The 21,274-nt window shown below is 39.5% G+C and overlaps 1 protein-coding gene and 1 pseudogene across 1 annotated transcript in view; one reads left to right on the top strand and one right to left on the bottom strand.

Moving 5' to 3' along the window:
• Positions 1–21,274, top strand: part of LOC129240671 (janus kinase and microtubule-interacting protein 2-like) — a 90,546-nt gene that overhangs the window by 908 nt on the left and 68,364 nt on the right. The gene's annotated exons all lie outside the window — the stretch shown is intronic.
• LOC129240746 (NADH-ubiquinone oxidoreductase chain 2-like) lies at positions 520–20,729 on the bottom strand (annotated as a pseudogene).

The raw sequence follows: 21,274 nt of genomic DNA, 5'->3' as shown, positions 1-21,274 counted from the left end.
AAGTTATGATTAGCCCACTTTTTAAACAATCTAAAGTGAATTTGTTTCTCCAAAAAATGATTTTTTTTTAATTAGCGAAAAGTTGTCGAATTTCTCACTTTTTGTTTAATTTTCTTGGTTTAACTAGAAGCTATACTATACTAAAATAAAAAAATGTTTGGGTTTTTGGGTTCAGATGAAAATTGCGACCTGCATCTTTCCCGCCGCACGACACATGCACACTCGAGGCGCCTCGGCAAAACGCTTGTACCAGGCATAACATGACATATTTATCATTTTAATGAAAAACTTTAGAAGATTGTTCAAATATATAACAATAAAACCTGAACGTTTCGTTTCAGTCGAATATTTCTTTCCTTCCCAAAAAACCACGATAAAATCGATTTTTTGAAGCCTCTAAAGCAGGCTCGCCCCTTAAATTTCCTAATTTATGTGTCTCAAATGAAGATGTGAAAATGTGAGCAAATTGTCGCTGTAATTTTTAGAAAATTCTAAATCGCACTAAAAACGCTTTCACATTTAATGTGCAACACCTGGCTGCTTGCCCGTACGCCACATAGCGCAACGCAGTTGTGAGTGGGAAGACATTTCCAGTGCTTGCTCGCGTACAGCCGCATCCATACGTACATGCGCATATTTATAAATATTCATAGCTGTATGGACACATTTTTCTTACAGTTTGGCGGGATGCGCCACTCGCCATTTGCTTTGGTTTTCAAATATGAATGCTGTGGTTGCACTGGCATTTAACCCAATTCTACATTTTCCGAACTTACTACAATTTGCCGGTGCTGTTCGAAAATGCCATAAATTTAGTTATTTTTTATTTAGTTTTTGAACATAGAATACATTTGTATGTGTGTAAGTGTTGCCTTCTTCGAGAGACTTGCACACACACACACACCGACATAGGTGAGGTAGAGGCTGCGGTAGATTGCTTGTTAAGTATTGGAAGCTCATAAATTTTTATGTGTGCGCATAATTATGCTTGTTGGTATTATTAGTGTACGCATACATACGCACACACACATACATATATATATTTACATTCATATTTACTTACAGAGCTATGTAAACGCACTGATTTAGCTGTACGTGCTTTTGCTTAGTCGACATGTTTTGAAATTTTAATCTATAGAATCTTTGGAAATCTTAAAAAAATGTTCCCATATTTGCTTTGAAAAAAAAAATATATATAAAAAATTGTTGTTATGTTTAAAAATGCCTTTAGGCCATGAAATTTATTAGGGGACTATTTTTCAATGACAAAAAATTTGTAAAGTAAAAATAATGGAAGGAAATTTTTCAAGATTTCTGCCTATGCTTATAGTTGGAGTTATTCAGAATAAAACTTTGGAACGAGAACTATTTATAGAAAAGAACTAAAGAAACTATAGAAGAAAACTATGTATACCCTATGATCAGAAAGTACCGTACCGTAAATGTTGAAATAAAACAAAACAGAGTTAAATTTCAAGCAAATTTTTTGTATCTCCTTCCAAATATGACCCGTCTGAAGCAACACACATGTGCCAACGTTTAACCCAGTCCTCCATGCACACCTGGTAGGCCGATGAAGGGATGGCCTTCAGCTCCTTCGTCGCATTCTCTTTGATCTCCCCTATTGACTGAAATCTCCTTCCACAAAGTGGTAACTTCAACTTGGGAAATAAAAAGAAGTCGTACGGGGCCATATCAGGTGAGTACGGTGCTTGCACGATGGTATTTACTTGGTGTTTGGTCAAATAATCCAGCACAATTTGGGCTCGGTGCGATGCTGCGTTATCATCATGCAAAATCCAAGACGCTTCAAAACGGATAAATAATATTATTTATTGGCTGTCTGGCCCGAAAACATAAGAAAAAAATATGGACCGGTTCCCACGTGCGCGGTTCGTTAAATTAAACATTCCCGGTACTTTTTGATCATAGGGTATGTAGATGAGAAAATGTTTCCTTCAAGTTAAATTCTTCTTATTTTCATTAAGTAATCAAATTAAAACTATTGCTAGTCCAAAAAATGTCGATGAAAAGATAAAAGTTTAAATGTTAAAGATCAAATCAGCTCCACCTCCTCTTCATTGCTCACTTACGTCAATTTAGTTATTCAAAGTACGGATGCTTACATAGCCAAGTGTTTTTGTGGCTCATGCTTTTTTTTCTTCCTTGTGCACTCCACTCGGTAGCTTAGGGCCTCGACAAGACTCAGTCTTGCGTTGGTTTCGTTAATCTATTTTGCTTTCTGGTAGGGTAGGTGATTAGCCTGCTGCTACCAGGGCAGCCTACCACTATTTGTAGTTCATGTACAGGGTTCTAACTATACTTCCTCTTTTTCTTGATTGGCACAATAACCCCTTAAGCGATTTTAGCCGAGCTTAACAAAGCGCCACAGTCGTTGCTTTCTCGTGCCAACCGGTGCCAGTGACTTTCTCCACCTGTTCTTTCCAATGCAAAGGAGGCCTTCTTCTTTCTCTGCTACCACCAGTTGGTATCGCATCGAAGACTTTCAGAGCCGGAGCGTTTATATCCATTCGAACGAAATGAATACTGTGGTTATGAAATATCAATATCATAGAAAATTTCGACCAAACCTTTTTAAAGTAGGCAAAGAGCTTCACATGCCTTGTGAGCCCTGCGTTACCCTGGTACAATTCTGGATATTGTCATAGGTTAAACTCCTACCAGTCCAGAGTTGACCCCGACATACTTAGCATGTGTCTGGTATGTGAAGCTATCCCACATGACACCAAAAACTCCACTTGCTCATCTAGCAGCTCTCTCTCTTTCGTTCCACCCTGTCTACAAGGGCTTAATATTAATAATTAAATTAATGAAATATTAACCCTTTGGGGACGAGTGACGGCATATAGCCGCCCAGACTGTTTTACCATTCAGGACGCGTGTCGGCATATAGGCGCCCAAATTAGTTCGTAGCTGCAAAGCTTGCGTCGTCTGGCATTCTGAGCGATAAGATACGCATAGGTATAGTAAAAGAGTTACGTTTTCATTCAAAGACATTAGGGGCCATTGGCGATGAAGTTTTATCTTCCTTATACTGTAAACTTACGATGTGAGACGACGGTAGAGTCACAACGAATTTCTGTTCTTCGATTCAGTTTCTCAGTGTCACTGCCAGAGAAACCAGTATGCTTTTTATATATTTTACATTTTATCCTACGCACGATGGCTAAGCGATCTAGAGATGATACCTTAGATAGTGACATTTTTGACGAATATTACTTTGAATCTGACAAGTCGGAAGATGGCAGCATTACTTCGTCAAGTGGAAGTGAAATCCGTGCAATAGGCAATCCACACAGGCATTTTAACATTAGCATTGATAGCAGTTTATAATTATTTTTTGATTTTATGAAAATTTTTCTTGTGTTAAATAAAGCCTTAGTTTTTATAACGTTCAACGTATTTATTTTCTTTACTGCGCACTCCAATACCTCTCGTCCTCAGCGACGCTCGCCCGTCGAGCGGCTTCCTCCTCAGAAGGTTAATATCACCCAAAAAAATATAGAATGCAGCAGAAAACCAATAATTCCAATTATTCCGTTGCGGTAATATGGCTGTCGACGAGGAGGCACACACTAGCATGCCGATTGGCAATGTCAATCGATGTTAGGATAGATCAAAAATTCCAATAAAATCGGGGAAAGCGTGGAGTAAAAAGTGTCGAGTTCCATCAAGAAATTCGCCAGTTCGCTCACATCTTTAGCGTTGTTCCAGAAGCTACAAGAGTTGGCATAGAATGTTTCCATGGCATCCGTTGTACAGTCCCAACTTGGCTCCCAGCCATTATCACCTTTACAAGCTTTTGCAAAATTCTATTTGTGGCACACAATTGGCCTCAAGAGAGGCTTGTGGACTTTGAACTTTGAAATTAATAAAAGTTGTCGAACAAAATGGGTCTATTTGATCTAAATCGGATTGTCGTATGTTGAGATCCGAGGCTGTGTGGGGTTCGTGACAATTATCTTCTTAACTGATATTAGGGCGTCAACCTAATGACCAGTCTCTTTTGGGGGGCTCATCTCCGTTCTTCCATGGATCCTAGTACTTCCATCGAGGTTTCCAGTTTTCGCCGAAACTGGTTACTCGAGAAAGGCAATAGGTCTTCGCTCAATTGGAGAAAGAAAAAAGGGGACGTCAGAGGAAAAGGTGGCTAAAAGATGTGGAAGTTGATCTTAGGAAAATGCGCGTGCAATGTTGGAGGGAAGGGGCTGTAAATCGAGATCGATGGCAAAAAGCTGTGAGGGAAGCAATGGTTCACCAAGGGCTGTGACGCTAAGAAGAAGAAGAAGTATGTTGAGATCATCATCGAAATACTTGTAAAGCATATTCTTCTTTTTGTAATAGTTTTGGTGGTTTGCTATATAGAGTGATATTTGAGGAAGATTGAGCTGGACTAGAACTTCTATTCTTTAAGAGATAGTAAGTAGTCGTGCTTAATATCAGTAGCGCCGTCAGAACTGGGAATGACCGCTCCGAGCCGTTTGATACCAACCGAGGTTTCAGACAGGCTGACCCGCTGTCGTGTGACTTCTTTAACCTGATGTTGGAGAGGATCGTACGAGCCGCAGAACTTAATCGCTCAGGCACAATTTTTTATAAGAGCGTACAATTGTTGGCGTATGCCGATGATATTGACATCGAGGTTGCAAAAGACTTTGTTTATTTAGGAACCAGCATTAACACCGATAACAATGCCAGCCTTGAAATCCAACGTAGAGTCTCTCTTGCCAATAAGTGCTACTTTGGACTAAGGAGGCAACTGAGTGTTAAAGTCCTCTCTTGACGAACAAAACTAACACTCTATAAGGCTCTCATCTTTCCCGTCCTAACATATGGCGCAGAAGCTTTGACGATGACAATATCTGATAAAGCGTCGCTTGGATTGTTTGAGAAAAGGATTCTGCGATTTTTGGACCTTTGCACGTTGGCAACGGCGAGTATCGTAGGCGATGGAACGATGAGATGTATGCACTTTACGACGACATAGACATATCGCAGCGAATAAAGATCCAGCGGCTACGTTGGCTGGGTCGTGTCGTCCGAAAGGATACAAACGCTCCGGCTCCGAAGCGGTACCATCTGGTGGTAGCAGAGGAAGAGGAAGGCCACCTCTGCGGTGGAAAGATCAGGCGGAGAAGGACTTGGCTTCACTTGGTGTGTCCAACTGGCACCGGTTAGTACAAGAAAGAAACGATTGACGCGCTTTGTCAAACTCGGCCAAAATCGCGTAAGCGGTTATCGCGCCAATTAAGAAGAAGAAGAAGAAATAGTAGTGCAATATGGATTCAAAGAAGTTATAAATTAAGGGAGTAGTCCAATAAAGTCCCTGCAGCTCCTTGGCTGGCCAATTCATTTACAGGAACACTGAATTCCTTAATAAAATAAATATAAGTACTGTCTTTTATTTCCGTGGCCTTATTTTAAGTACCCAGTTGCTATGCCAGTTTGAATTTTACATTGATCTGTGTACTAAATATGGACTCTTCCTCCCAATTTTTTCTATTAGAAAGCGGCGACTGGCAGTTTTGAGCGAAATTGTGTCAAATGATACCTAAGAAAAACGCTTTCAAAACAGAATGCACTACGAAATATGGACTTTGCTTTAGCTTAGGAAGAGTGGAGAACGGTTGTATGCAGAATTTTATTGTGATTATTTATTTAAATTCGAATCATCGCAAATTTCATAATCTTCATGAAAATTCTACAGAATTAGCGTAAATGCTGGAAGCCCATAGTATTGCCCAACACGAGTAGAATACTTTCGATACTTTTTTAAAATATTGAATACTTTTTGTACTCGAGTTCTTCAAGCAAGTACTCAGATGTGCGTCTGGTATACAGTTAAAGCATTTAATTGATTTTTTCTTGGATCATTTGTTTTGTTTTGTTCAGAGATTTGGTTTTGAAAATAAATGAATCGTGCCGTACAGGCTTGGCAATACTTGTATGCAGGAGTTAGTGAAACGATTCGGCCAAGTAGAATTACTTAGTATCATTGCAATTTTCGTCCCTAGATTCAATCGTATTCACTTTTACCGTTGCTTGTTTAAAAGTAGTACAAAAAATTAGAGAGGCCTTGCTTAAAGCAGTAACGAGTTGAAAAAGAGTTTGCGATCCCTTATGAGTTTTGTGCGGACCACCGAGGTCTTGGGCTTATGAAAAATTATGAAAAAAAGATCTGAACGAGTTTTTATGATACATAGTGGCACCAATTCTGACCTCAAAGAGTAATCCGTCCAAAGAAAAGGAAGTCTTAAAGGCACACTTCCAATCTTTTATAAAATAGCACAAAGGTTTCTCTGAGTGAATTTTAGAATGAGTCCGTCACGAGTAAGTATTAAGTAATTCTATCCGATATTTTTCTAGAATCGAAACTTTTCTTCGATTCTTTTAGCGAGTGCAGGTATCGGATACAAAGCGGTATTGCAGCAATACTACAGGGTCCGGCGCTCGAAGTGTAACCAATTGAAAAGGCCATAAATTTAGTTTGTAAAATTACTTTTACTCAATTCAAAGTAAAAAATGTGTGAAAATAATACAAAATTAAGAATCAATTTACTTTTGCTCGATATGACCACCTTTTGCCTCAACTATAGCCTTGAGATGGTCCAGGAATGAATCGCAAGCTGCCCGAATGCGACTTGAAGGTATTTTGGGTTACTCGCGGAGAACGGCGTTTTTCAGCGCCTTGAGACTGGTGAATCTTTTAGTTCGGACTTTGCTCTCCAAAATGGTCCAAAGAGAATAATCCATCGGATTCGCGCTGGTGAATTTGTGAGCCAATGTGTGAACGTTATGAAGTTCGGAACGCTGTTCTTTAGCCATTCTTGGTTCACTCCAGCTTTGTGAGATGGGGCTGAGTCCTGTTGAAACGTCCATGGCCTGCTACAAAAATAGTTGTCTGCCCACGGCTTCAAAGTAACCCCCACAATACTTTCCCGATAATATTTCACATTTACCTTGACGACAGGCTCGATGAAAACGATTGGGGAGCGCCCATCTGCGGTTACAGTGGCCCAAACCATTACCTGTGCTGCCAGCGGGTGCTGCCTCCTGGTGACCAATGGATGACTCAAATTCTTGTATGAACGGTCGGTCAAATAAACCCAATCGTTTTGGGAACTTACGAATTGCTCAATTTGAAAAATGTTCTCTTCAGAAAACACAATGTTCGGAAATTGACCGCTTTCGGCAGACTTGTTGCTGCTTTGGTGTGAGATCATGCGCCCTTTGGATCTTGTAAGGCTTGACTTTGAGATTATTTTCCAGTATGCGGCGGATGCTACGGTCAGATATTTTCAGTTCTTTCGCCATTTAATTGGCACTTCGTGGGGGACCTCGCTTAAGTCGATTCTTCACTTTTTGAACCATTTCACGTGACGTTGCAGTCTATTGATAACCATTTTCATGGCGTTTCGCGATGCTACCAGTATCGTTATAACAAGTAATGGTGCGACAAACAAAAACTTTATTTACTTTAAGGAGCTCGAGCTCACGAACAATCGCTGGTTGTGATTTTCCAGCCAAATATAATGCAATTCCATTATTACGTTTGAAATCCATTACTGATTTTCTTGTTTTGCGTTTATTCTTGGCAAAATGCTTTTGCGCGCTTGTAAACAATACTTTGGACTTTTATTTAGCCAACTAACTGACAGCTGATGCTCGTAGATCAGCTGCGCAAGCGGACTGAAGTTGGTATGTACTATAATTTTAGAGCGCACAGTATTTTATTAAAATAAATTTTCATAAGTCTATTGAAAATTGCAGACAAACTTTGGGGCTTACTAAAAGTAATTATTTTTTTACTATTCCCATTTCACTTGATGAAGTAGTTGGGGCTGCCGTCCAAAACTTTGGACGAACATTCGATGTATGACGCTTAAGCACACTCGGCTCAATAAATTAGCAGCGTTGTATGAAAATCTAAACAAAAATTGGCTGATTAAAGCTAATTTCCACTAAGGATATGTTAAAAAAAACAGAAGAAACGAGCACTTATAAGTTTTTTAAGATTCAAAAAATTTAAATCAACAAAAGTCTGCACCAAAATTTGCATGCGAATTTAAAACTGGTTTCCGAGTAGTTAGAAAAAGTTCGTTTCAAAAGATGCAGATGTTCTCTTTGCTATATCGGAATAGCTATTCGAAAATTTATAATAAATAAGCAGGCACCAAGTATGAAAAACTGAAATCTTCTAAAAAAGAATAAAGATGATAATGAAGCAGCAAAAAAGGGGTGTTAAAGGTGGAACAAATGTTTCAAAGAAAAGAAAATAAATCTTTCAAATAAAATAAACAAATTGAAAACACGGGACAGCAAAAACAAACTACTCTTACATATGTATGTATGTATGTGTGCGTATATGCATGTACACGAAATCATTTTTGTACACAAAACAACACAAATGACCGAAAGGAAAATAAAAGAAAGTGAAAAATTCTTTCTTGCAACGTTCGGTCAACACACGAGCGTAGTCTTCATCTGACGCGGCAAAACCAAAACAAAAAAAAAATGCATAAGAAAGCAAGTCAAAAGTATGTTTATACTTTACCTCAGTATTGTTGTACGTGTGTTTTTGCATTCCCATACATACCATATATAATAAAGGGTGCGTTTCAAAGAAATTTTTTAGAAGTTTATATTATTTTGAATGATTAAATTGCGCTTGACTAATGTAACGAACATTTCCTTAGGTAGGTAGGTAAGATGAAGAGTACCCCAGGCAAGCTTCAAGTAGCACTACACCACAAGACCACTACCTGTGAAAAGAAAAAAATTTGAGTGCTGTTGATGTAGTGGAGGAGAGAAAAGGGATCTACGCTGGAGAATTTCTTCAAGCCATTCCCAAAGGGTACGCTAAGGAATCTCAAGCGCCTTGCCCCCGGAGCCGGACATTTGCAGAGAAAGTGCGCAAAAGTCTCCTTCTCTGCAGGATCCCAACATCTTCTGCAATAGGGGTTGTGTGGAGTTCCAAGCTTCTCCGCATGAGTACCGATCACCTGTGAACAGCAATGAGTTCAGAAATTGAATGGCGGGGGACTCCCATCACCTTAAGCGTTTTGTTTCTATCGTATTAAGGCCATAGAGTTTTCGAAATAGCACACGATGAGACAGACCTCCATCTGTCATGCGCTTTTTTTGAAAGAAATGGTGCAGTTTCCCTTTAACAACGGCCAAGGGGACATCAAGGTCTGAGAAGGGGACAGCTGAAACCGGTTCTGTCGACCCTTTCCTGGCAAGCTCATCGGCAATTTTATTTCCCTCTATATTCCTGTGCCCAGAAACCCAGATAAGGGAAATATTTCCTGTACGTTTGAGACGTTTGAGTTCCTCCTTACAGGAGTTCACCAGAAGAGAGCTGCAATACGGCAACGACAGGGCCTTAATCGCAGCTTGACTATTGGTAAAAATATTAATGTCTCCCTCCCAACAGCGATCCCGAAGCATTTTGCATGCTTGCAGGATCGCGAAGACCTCTGCTTGAAAAACGCTGCTTGTTTCCGGCAGATTAAAGGAGTCCGAAGTGCTGGCTGATTTAGAGAAAACCCCCGCTCCCACTCCAGATTCCATCTTGGATCCTTCAGTGAAAACAGAGGTACCTCTATCTCTGCCGACTCTCCCCTCTGTCCAATCTTGCTACTATGTCCCACAGGAAATTGTTTCCAAAGGCCAATCTCCTTCAGCCAAATAGCGCTCTGTGTTGCAATGGATTTAACTTGCAGATCCACAGGAAGTAAGTGCAGAATAACGTTGAGCGTAGGAGTGGGACATATTCTACAAGCACCAGTGATGGCCACACATGCAGTTCTTTGCACTCTTCCTTCTGAAGAGCTACCCAACAAACTAGGCAACCGTATGTCAAAATTGGCAGAATCACTAAGTTGTACATCCAAAGTACGACACGTGGCCTGAGCCCCATTTTTTGCCGAACATAGATTCACAGGCGTAAAAAACTATACTGGCCTTCTTAACTCGATTTTCTATGTTCAGCTTCCAGTGGAGCTTAGGGTCAAGTATTACACCAAGATACTTGATTTCCGATGCAAGTGTAAGACACTGGTTGTTTAGTCTTGTAAGCTTAAAAGGTGGAGGCTTCTATTTTCTGGTCGGCCGGTTTTAACCCATGCTGCGCCTGTCTGGTTGCCTGGAACCAGTAATACGTAATGGATGAAGCTACAAATTTGTCGAAACACTGCCATTAGGACTGCGGCAGGAAGTCTTTTGAAGTCCCCACTTCAACATCTACACGTCGAGGCCCATATGCTCCCTGTAAGACAGACACTTGCTTGAGCCTGAGCCACTTCACAGGCACGTCACGCGGACGAGATCCAGGACAAAACAGACCGACAATTAACGACACTCACCGGGAGATTCTTACCACCTTCTTAAGCTCCCGATTCCCGAATGCCGTCATCGGAGTCCAACTACCACCATTGCAGACGAAGAGGACCAACTTCTCCGAGAGTCCCGCGTAACCTTCGCACAATTACGTTCTGGATACTGTAGCAGGTTAAACTCCTACCTATCCAGAATTGACCCCGACATACTAAACATATGCTCGGCATGTCCCATCAAACCCACTTATTTTGTATTTGTATCATTCTCTCTCATTCTTTCCGGAAGGCAAGGTGTTCTTAATTCTTTTAAAGCCAATTAGCTATCAGTACGTACAAAACGGTCTCACAGCTCATATTCTTTATCTGTGTAGTTCAGCATCTTCAATCAGCTTTTTCGTATAAGCGTCGTATCTCAATTTTTGTGAGAATAGAGAAATCTCTGTAGGGGCTGTTATCTGATCCAGCAGATAAAGAGAGCTTTACTAATCGAGCGGATGAAGTATTTCCAACTTTAACACTTTTTGATTTCATAACTGCCTAACGAAGTAAATTTTGCTAGTATCGAAACTATGGTAGGGCTGGGGTCGGGATCCATGATTAATATTTAACTATGTTTAAGACTGGTAATGCGGTTGATCAAAACCAGCTGTTTTTTGTTTGTTATTATTATGAGGGGATTTAGCATTACGACCCTTTAGAGTGTTTCTCTGTTTAAATCGGGTTAAGTAACTTCACTTCACTTAAACTTTATTAATAATTTTAGAGGATATGCCAACTATCCAATATTTTTATACGAGTATATCGGACCGAGTGCTTAATAGGTACTGTGCAAGAACGAAATGTATGTATCAGCATAATAAAGTTGACTATAAGCTTAGAGATTAGTTGAAAAAACTACCATAAATTTTATAATTGACAATCGACATTTGATATTCTAAATGTTGGTACTAAATGAAGAAATTAATTAAAAACAAGTACGAAAGTGCCGAATTCGGTCTGGAACGAACTTTAAATATTATATATGCGAATATTTTAGTCAAACTTGAATTGGGCTGCATACTTCGACATTAGTCTCATTTGGGTTCCCGGTCGCAATGGCATAGAGCGAACTGCTGTGCTGATGACCAGGCTATACATGGGACCTTGGAGATGGCTTCACCGCGAAATGAGAGGATTGGGTCTCCCTTGAGAACTTGTGGTCTACTCCTAGAAAGATTGGCCTCGCGTCAGCTCAGCCAGCACTGGGCAAAGTCGGGAGATCCTTCTTGTCGTGGGTAAATCGGGGATCCTCGAGGGAACTTATGAAGCTAATAAAGCCGCAGCTCTCGAATTTGGTGGATACCTCAGACACAGCAGCGGTAGCTAATAGACTTCCCTCTCCGTGATGTAATACTTGGCGGTAGTTCCGCGGCGAGAGATTATGGAAATAAATGCTTAGCCCGATTTCAGAAGGCCGCTTGAGGGCAGAAAAGAGTAAGGGCTCACATAAATGACAAGTGCAAGCTTGAAGTGGCCAAAAATTCGTCTTGATTTTTGATACTTTTTTTTACTGAGAACTTTCGCATGTTTTTCTATACAATAAGTGCTCGAAAAGTGCTTATACATATAAAAAAAATGCGCAAGTCCCTTAGGCGGAAAAATTACCAAAAGCAATGCGAATTTTAAATCGCTCCATACTTGCATTTACTGTGCTGAAATTAAATGATTTGAAAGCTCATAGTGTACTCGAAAAAATTCTAAAAACTCAGATTAAAAATTTTAAATTTTGATGAGAAATTTTGTGAGTTTTGCATAAAGTTTGAAACTTAGACTTACAAGGTTTCTTTTTTAATAAGACCTACATTTTTATAAAAAAATACTTAAAAGGATTTAACATAAGAAACGTTGTGAATATCGTAGAAAGAAAAATTGTACGAAAACTTTTTTTGCTTAGTGTATAAAAAATTCAATTTTGCATATACATTTTTTTAAGGTTATAATTGTTATAAGACTATATTGATTATTTAAAACTAATAGTTGAATAACTAATCATTTTGGTAAAAATCCAATAAATGGTGGAAGTCCACCTAAGGATAATAAATTTAGAAATAATATAAATTTTAAAATGTTTGAATTAAAAAATGAATTAAACAATTGGTTAATATGATATATTTTAAAATTATTAAAGATAAATGTTAAACTGAATGATAAAAATGTGTAAAAACAAAAATAAACTATCCATATTGATTCACTAACTTGTTTTGCAGCTAGTATTCATCCTAGATGATTAATTGATGAAAATGCTATTAGTTTACGTAAGGATGTTTGATTTAATCCTCCTTCAAATTTTTAAATTTTTTTTTATCGATATTGGAGAAAGGAAACCTGAACGCAAACTTTTTCTACGTAGTGTTACTTCGTATTTTGTTATTTGTCTTATGAATATTGTAGAAAGAAAAACTGAACGAAGACCTTTTCTGCTTAGTGCATAAAAAAATCAATTTCGCATTTAATTTTTTTTTTAATTTTTACTTTTTTTTGTTTTTATGAAATTGTAGAAAGAAGAACTGAAAGCAAACTTTTCCTGCTTGAAATTGAAATTTGAAAAGGCCGACCCAAGGAGCACCAGGAGATTTGGTGGCTCCTGAAACAATCAGGCTAAAAAGTCCATTGTATTCAAAGCTCTGGAAAGGGGGTAGATAGTCAAGGAGGGATGGAGAAAAGTATCAGAGAAAGAGATAGGAAAGAATAGAGACAGAGATAGAGATAGTTAGTCCTGTGAGAATTTTCCAGATTCTTTGGCATATCTGTAAATATCCTCTAGTTTTAGAGAACGAATATTACTCATTCTCATGACATCGGAACCCAAAACTCGTAGCCGTGCTCTAGCAAAGGCAGAACACTCACAGAGAAAGTGCTCAGTGCTATCCGCCTCCTCCAAGCATGACAGGCACACCGGGTCCTCAATGATTCCAATGGTGGTCATATGCTGACCCCATGGGTTGTGTCCTGTAATGATACCTACTATCAACCGAATGTCTTTCCTTCTAAGTTTTAGTAGAAAGTTTGACAGTTGTGTTCGGACTTGTCAAAAAACACTTTACAGTTTAGTAGCGTTCTAGACCGGACTATCGCTCTTTATGTAGATTGCCTACATAGTCGTTGATCCAATTCTTGATTCCTGCGGGACTGATTCCGATTATTGGCTCTGGCCCCTGTGGGGGCACCGCTGATCCACGGTTGGCTAATTCGTCGGCGATTTCGTTTCCTTGAACACCTGAGTGTCCCGGAACCCATATAAGTACTAGCCTGTTCTATCTTGCGACAGAATTAAGGTTCTTCTTACATTCTTGAACAATCTTTGAGGTTTGCTTCGCGTTCTCCAGGGCCTTCAGTGCAGCTTGACTCTGAGTGAAATCTTCAATCTGTTTCCCGCTCCATCTACTGTCGATTATTCATTCGCCTACTTTCAGGATGGCAAAAATTTCCGTTTGGAAAACAGTTGCCATTTCCCCCATAGCATAGACTTATCACTGTCGTTTAAGTACCATCCGGCTCCAGACCCTATTTCATTCTTGGACCCATCGGTAAAGAAAATATCCGTCAAACCTCCCTGAATGCATCTGGATTGCTCCATTGCGTGAGCAATAAAATTTCCTTCCAAATGAAACTGTAGGTATCAGGTCGTTTTTAGGTTCCAAAAACAGTGGATACTGCTCAGATAGCAACCTAAAGATTTTTCTGTGTCCCGAAGTTCCGTATACGTGCCAGAAACCATATTTATGGAGTCTGCACATTGCTTTTATTGCTTCCTGTTGAATCTTAAGATCCAGGGGGAGGAAATCAAGCATAGCATTTAGGACATCACTCAATTTCGCCGTTAGGTATCTATGCAGTGAGACTTGGGATTGTTTCAAGTGCTCTGCTTCAAGTATTAGGTGGAAACATCTCAGCACCTTCTTCTCAGCTGTCTGATTTCATCGGTCTAAGATGCTGGCATCTGGGCTCTCACTTTTTTGCTACACCTATGGATATGGCAGGTTTAAATATCACACACTTGGTGATTTTCATCAGTAGCTTGAAGCGAGTAATACAAGTGTAATCAGCCACCGTTTGGTCGTCATCTTCCATTCCAAAGGCCGTTTTTCCTTTTTCCTACTGTTTGGTTCTTTTCCCTCTGGACGAATTTTGATGCTTTGTCGCTCGCGTGGGCTGTCATTTATTCTATCATAATTTAATAACTTTCTCGCGTATTCATAAAGGAGTAGTCATTTAAAAAATGCTGCATTTAATGTCCCATAATGAATTATTATTGACTACCCCCCTACAATTGCCAAATGCTAACCGTTATGTGGCACCCAAATCGAAATGATGGCCAAACAAAATAGATGGAAAACGCACCCTGTTTATATCTATGCATGTGCTAGCAAGGAAAATAATGTGCCGAAATGGAAGTACCAACGAGCGATTTGCCAAATCATCAGGCAAGCAGACAGCTGAAAATTCGCTGTTGGCCATTGCGAATTGACCGGCTGCGGACAAATTTAAAAATACTCGACTAGGAAATGGAAAGAATTTCGGCGATACGCGCAAAAGCTTTGCGTTTGCATAGTAACCGTCGGCAGCCATATCGACACTTATACGCACACAAACACACACACACACACATAGTAAGCACATTGGCCCGCATCTGCCGCAGAGCGAGAAAAGACCACCAACCACTGGCAGAACTTCCACAAATTAAGCTTTGCGTTGACTTGTTCGCTTATCGCGCTTCGTTCGCTACTCGCTCGTCTTTTGCGTGCGCGTTTGACAATTAGCAAAACAAACTGCTGCAGAGGCGAGGCAAAAGCGTTTTCGATGACGCCGAAAACTTGCGGACACCAAGCAGCTAGCGTGCAAAGCTCGACCGGCCGCGTTAGTCAATCGGTGTCCGACCGAAACGAAAGATCTCACATTGGCCAGGGAAAATTCTACGAAACTAATCGTTAGAATTTTCATAAATGCCATTAGTTTTACATATAATAAATAGAGGAAAATCGAATAAAGAAACGACTAAGAATACGGAAAATTTGTACTTGCAAAAACCGACGACGAATACTTTTAAAGAAAAAAGTTCTGGTGTACTTTAATTGAGTCAGATAATAAATTGCATCGAATTGAATTGACTAATTCAATAAATAAACTCAACGACTATTGCAACTTTAACACCTCACAACAATACGAAACAAAGCGCCTTACACCTAACGGTATTTGTAGTAAATGTCAATAAACGAGCTGACTTTTGCAACGAATATAAAAGCAGAAAAGGAGAAAAGAAAAGTGTAGAATTGTACAAAAAGTGAGCGGATATAATAATTAAATGACTATTATTGGAAAAAATTAATATTATTACAAAAAAAAAAGTATTCCAAAGTACATTAGTGCAAAACCATAAGCGTGTAAAGAAATTAGAATCCCTGTAGTATTTACATACATATTTACATGTAGAACTCTGCGACTAAGTAATCGTCTTTTTTTGTGAAGTGACGTCACTTCCGATTTCAGCACGAATAGAAAATTCAGAATAAATCGCCAGCGCGCGTCTGAAGAATTTTTCGTACACTGTAAAAAATACTGCACCAATTTGTCCAAAGCGGAAAGCAAAAGAACTTAGCGACACAAGCGATTCAAATAAAATTGTATTCATAGAAAAAGAAGAAGATAAATTGATAAAAAAGTAAAAGAAGATAAATTGATAAAAAATAGTAAAAGAAAAAGATAAATTGATAAAAAATAAAGCGTCGCGTTACTCGGAAACCATTCAGAAGAGTGAAGAGGCGAACTGATTGAATGTGAATATACGCGAATCAAGCGCCAGCGAAAATAAGTGCCTTAATCATAAAAATCGAGTGGAAAACAAAAGCTCCAGAAACAGAGAGCTGTATTGGAATTGTATTACCAGTTCAAGGATTCAATAAGTTTTGGTAGGTACACGAATTGCGAATGATGTCTTTCAAGTATGCACGTAATTTTTCACAGTGTATTCAGTATTTCAGTATAAAATATTTGCGCTTTATTCCAACAGGCCGAACGTTTTTGAAAATATTTCAATTAACTTTATTTCGCAATCATTATTTTTAAAAATTTTCATTCCAAGCATAACCACAATTTGTATTTAGCTGAACACTGTTCGAGTTTCGCTCAGTTGCAATGTCATAAAAACTGAAACACATCGTCACGCATATATCGTTAAAAATGCACAAACTCGTCTCTAGAGTTGTTGGCACTTGCAGAGATGTCAGAGTTTATAATCCCAATAAAATGGATATTACTCATACGCCCACGCGTTCACATATGCGGCAGAAGATATTTCCTTTTTCCATTTTTTCCTTGAATAATTGAAAAGTTTTAATTTTTCATATTTCGACACATATGTATATGTGTAGATATGTATTTCTTAGAGAGTAATAATTTCAAGATCTCTGTACTCAATTAAATATGGAAAACAAAAGCAACGTTTGTTGATAAAGTCCAGCAGTTCGCCTGTGCTGACTGTCACTGCCTCTAATCATTGGCTGGCTATTATCTGCTTACTTAGTGCATATAACACACGCATACATATATTAAGACATATGTGCATATATTCTATGAATAAGTAGTATTTATTTGAGATTAAAACGTCTGTGTTATTTGACTTGCTACTTATTCGCAAAATTCATGTGAAAATATTGAATCATAGAAATGCAAAAACATTTTTTTTTTGACTAATCATTAAGCACTATTGGCGTGAATAAGATTTATTAAAAATAAAAAAAAAATGGTTCGAAGTTTTTCAGCGCTGGATATATTAAGAATATTTAGATTTTTCCATATTAAATTTTAAAAATTTTAATTTTGCCACACATACACAAAAACAGGGGAAAAAGATGATTTAATGATTCCAAAAAAAAAAAAAGAAATAAGAATACAAATAAAATTAAAAATTAAATATATATATATAGTCACTTATAAAAAAAGCTTTTATTATTTTCATTTCTTGAATTTTTTTCCCTTGTTCATTTCTCTCGGGATCATAGGGCCTCGACAAGACTCTTCACACGGTTCTGTGCTGTTGTTTTTATACCGTCCCATGAGATATCGGCATCTGCTAGTTCGCGCAGCATCGACCTTCTCCAAGTGGTCGACCGTAACCTCTGCTCCCTTGCGGGTTCCACTCCCGTGCCATTCTCGGTCTGGTGGTTTTCTGAATGTGTGACCTATCCATCGCCACTTTCTGCGCTAGATTTTTCTACGGATGGGTTCCTCGTTCATTAATCTCCACAATGCGTCGTTACTGATGGTGTTTGGCCAGAATATTCTGCAGATGATGCGGAGGCATTTGCTCCTCTAGGATTGTAACCTCTGTGCGATGGTGTTAGTGACCAGCCATGTTTCGCTTTCGTACAACAATACGGACTTCACAATGAGCCGAATATTCGTAGTTTAGTGCCCTTAGAGATTTGCGAACTCCCCCATACTGTATGCACTCGGCCTCCAGTCCGACAGTGCGTGCCAGCGTGACAAGTTTGTCCGCCTTCGCTTGTATGTCAGAGAGTTTCTGAGAGAGGAGGCAGATGTCATCGGCGAAGTCCAGGTCCTCAAGATGTCTGGTGAAACTTCAACCGATGCCTTTTTTGTGGAGGGTCAGTTGGCTCATGACGTCATCAAGGACGATGGCGAAGAGAAAGGGCGACAGGGGATAACCTTGCCTTACGCCTGCGTTGGTAATGAATGGATCGCAGATATCGCCTTTGTGAAGCACTGCCAGTTCGGAGTTCTCGTGGAGAGTTTTGATGAGGAGGATTATCTTGGCGGGAACTACCTTTCTACTCAATGCCAGCCACATTGCGTCTCGTTTGATAGTGTCGAACGCCTTCTTAAAGTCTACGAACAGCATGTAGAGCGCGGAGCGCCACTCAACTGATTGTACTACTCTAATCCGAAGTGTGGCTTGGTCAACACAGCTTCGAAGAGGGCGAAAACCAGCTTGCTCGTCTCTTGAGCAGCGTTCGATATCTTTGAGCCTGCTTTATATGAGCACGGCTACAATTTTGTAGATGGTGTTAAGTAGGGTTATTCCTCGCCAGTTGCCGCAGTCACGCAGGTCGCCTTTCTTGGGAAGCTTCACTATGATGCCTTTTGTCCAGGACGGAGGCAGCTTTTCATTGCTCCACACGGCGGTAATGTGTTACTTCAGGCTGCATGCCATCTTCGCCCGCCGCTTCAGCTTTTTAATTGCATCCTTAATCTGCGCTAGGATGGGGCAGGATGTTGTTATTTTATTGCTGGTTGTTGTTGTACTGCCCATTTCAAAGCTAGGTATACTACTAATAACAATGTGGATCTGCTCATCATTGGAAGTCAACAAAGCACCATTCAGATCTCTGATCGGCTGGTTGCTGTTACTCCGCTGGTTGGTTACGCGGTTAACTTTCCGGTACAGCTGTCTCATGTTGTTTACTCCTGCTACCGCTTCGGCATCGCTAGCAAGGTCTTCAACAAACTTCCTCTTGTCATTTCTGGCCGATTTCTTTACTTGCTTCACCACCTCTCTGTAGGCTGGCCGAAGAGAGCCATCGCTGATAAGTTGCCTTTTAAGTTCGTTTCTGCCCTGAATGGTCTCTATTGTGCAAAGTTTTTCCTGATCGATCTGCCTGAGCGTGGCGATGGTAACATCCCAATCAGTGTTGTTATGAGCTGGACGTTGGTCGCTTATGCTTGCGTGGTGTGTACTTTTTCTTACTGTATTTCAGCTTGACCTTGACGTCACCGCTAATTAGCTCGTGGTCGCTGTCTATGTCGGCTCCCCGTCTATTCCTGACATCAAGTAACGAGCCTCTCCACTTACGACTCACGCAAATATGATCTATCTGGATATGAGTCGTCCCACTGGGTGAGGTCGAAGTGTATTTATGGATTTCCTTGTGGGGCAAGATTGAAGATATGAAAACATTCGGAAACGATAAAAAGTGTTATACCTATACATAGAAAAGAGAGGGTTTAAATCAAGCAATCTGAGATTTTGAGAGTCTAACATAGAAAACCTACGAAGAGTTTTGGCCGGAATATTAAAGAAAATCCTGTCATCGGACAATCAACAGCACCAAGACAACAATGAAAATATTCTCCTGTTCTGCAATGATTTTAAGTAAATCTATAAGCATCTCGCTTTATAGGTAGGCATAGCATCCGAGAAGCGTAAATTACGCAAAGTGCCTTTCATGCAAAGAAATGTCGTCCAAGCTTAGGTATGCAGCGCCTGCTAACAGATTTAGTAAAACAACACTACCTAGAAATTCATTGTTTACCATACCCAGTACAATGTTCAAAGAAAAATGGGACCAGATTCCATTAGAGCATAGCGATTTTCGTCGCCCGAAAAATGCGCATTATAAAAATTATTAACTCTGTTTCGAGTGAACCCAAACTCATCCGTAAAGGCGCGATCTTTCAACAGCCTTGCGTACAAACCTTATTAATGGTTGGCGAGTCTACTACTCTCTATGGTTGGTCTCTCTGTACAAAGCTCACGACGCATAATTTTCTTCCATATCAGCACAAATTTAGTTCGTGCTTTTACCTCCTTAAATATTTAACATTCCTCTTTTAACACCCTATATATTTTCTTTCCGCATTGTCATTCTGCAAAATTTGATTTCGTGGACGTATTCGGTTTAATTTTCCCGCTTTCCGGTTTTGATAAGGGAGCCATTGAGTTTGTCCATTTCTGAGCAAAAAGTCAAATCTAGTTTACGCCGTCAACTAATGAATATCTGCCCCAAGCAGTAGTCAAATTATTATATTATATTATGAAGAAAATTTGAGATAAAAACGTGAAGCCACTTATGTCTAGAAAAGTGGGATATTCTGCAAGTTGTACTTACAAGAAAATTGTACTGTTACTGCAAAATTAGCTAACAGCGGCAAACGGATTAAAAAAAAATGTCATATATTTTATTGTAGAAACTTCGCCGTTAAGGTGCTGAACAATGCATTCGAACCAAGCGGTTGGAAAGCTATCTACTGTTCATCTTTCCATTAAAGCCACTTCAATGGAAGTTGTTATCGTCCAAACATCTACGCCGTGGTGCAGGACTTAAAAGGTGTGGTTTTCATTCGGTCAGAGAGTTTTCAATTGCTTACTAAGTCTAAATAAGGGATTGTTGGCTTACAGATATTCTTAATTTGATTTTAAAGTCAAGAGGATGATATATTACCAGATTTGGCCATTCTCCTGAAAGACAAAGGTAACTTCGGCTGCCACGTCACCAGGTACTCGGCAGCAGAATTCTGCCTGGACAATTCACACGTATTCACACACTCGTCCAATCAGTCGGCGTTCAGACGGACTCTGTTAATTTTTTTCATATATAACCAACATAATCTCAGTTTTTCTGTAAACAAATCGCTGTCATGACCCCGGAACCGATAGGAAGCCACCTTGTCTTAAGCTTCGGTTGGTATCAAACGCCCGGGAAAGGTCTTTCTCAATGCCGGACGCGTAAATAGCAAAACTAATATGGCTGGGAAAATGACGCTCATCGAAGTCACCAACTGCGTCAACATGGGGAAAGACCTCTCCGGATGTTATGAATACTTGGTTCGTGGTATATTTACCAGGTCTACAGCCACACTGATAACTAATCTTTATAGAATTTATAAGCGATATTAAAAATACTCATTCCATGATTGGATTGGGCAGAGCTCACTTAAATTCCCATTGGCAAATATGTTACGCATGCAGATGATCATTTTCCGCGTATCTGAAATAATAATAAACTGTAAATTATTTAATGATTTACGATATTTAATGAACGCTACCGATATCAAAATTGAATCGATGACCTTTTCGACAGCAGAGCTAATGGATAATAATTCTTGGTAGGACTTGTGGGAATTTGCGCACGTATCTA

This window comes from Anastrepha obliqua, chromosome 1, assembly GCF_027943255.1.
Source record: "Anastrepha obliqua isolate idAnaObli1 chromosome 1, idAnaObli1_1.0, whole genome shotgun sequence".
NCBI classification, from domain to species: Eukaryota; Metazoa; Arthropoda; class Insecta; order Diptera; family Tephritidae; genus Anastrepha; species Anastrepha obliqua.
Note: the sequence above shows the minus strand (reverse complement) of the source record. Positions and strands in the feature narration are given on the sequence as shown.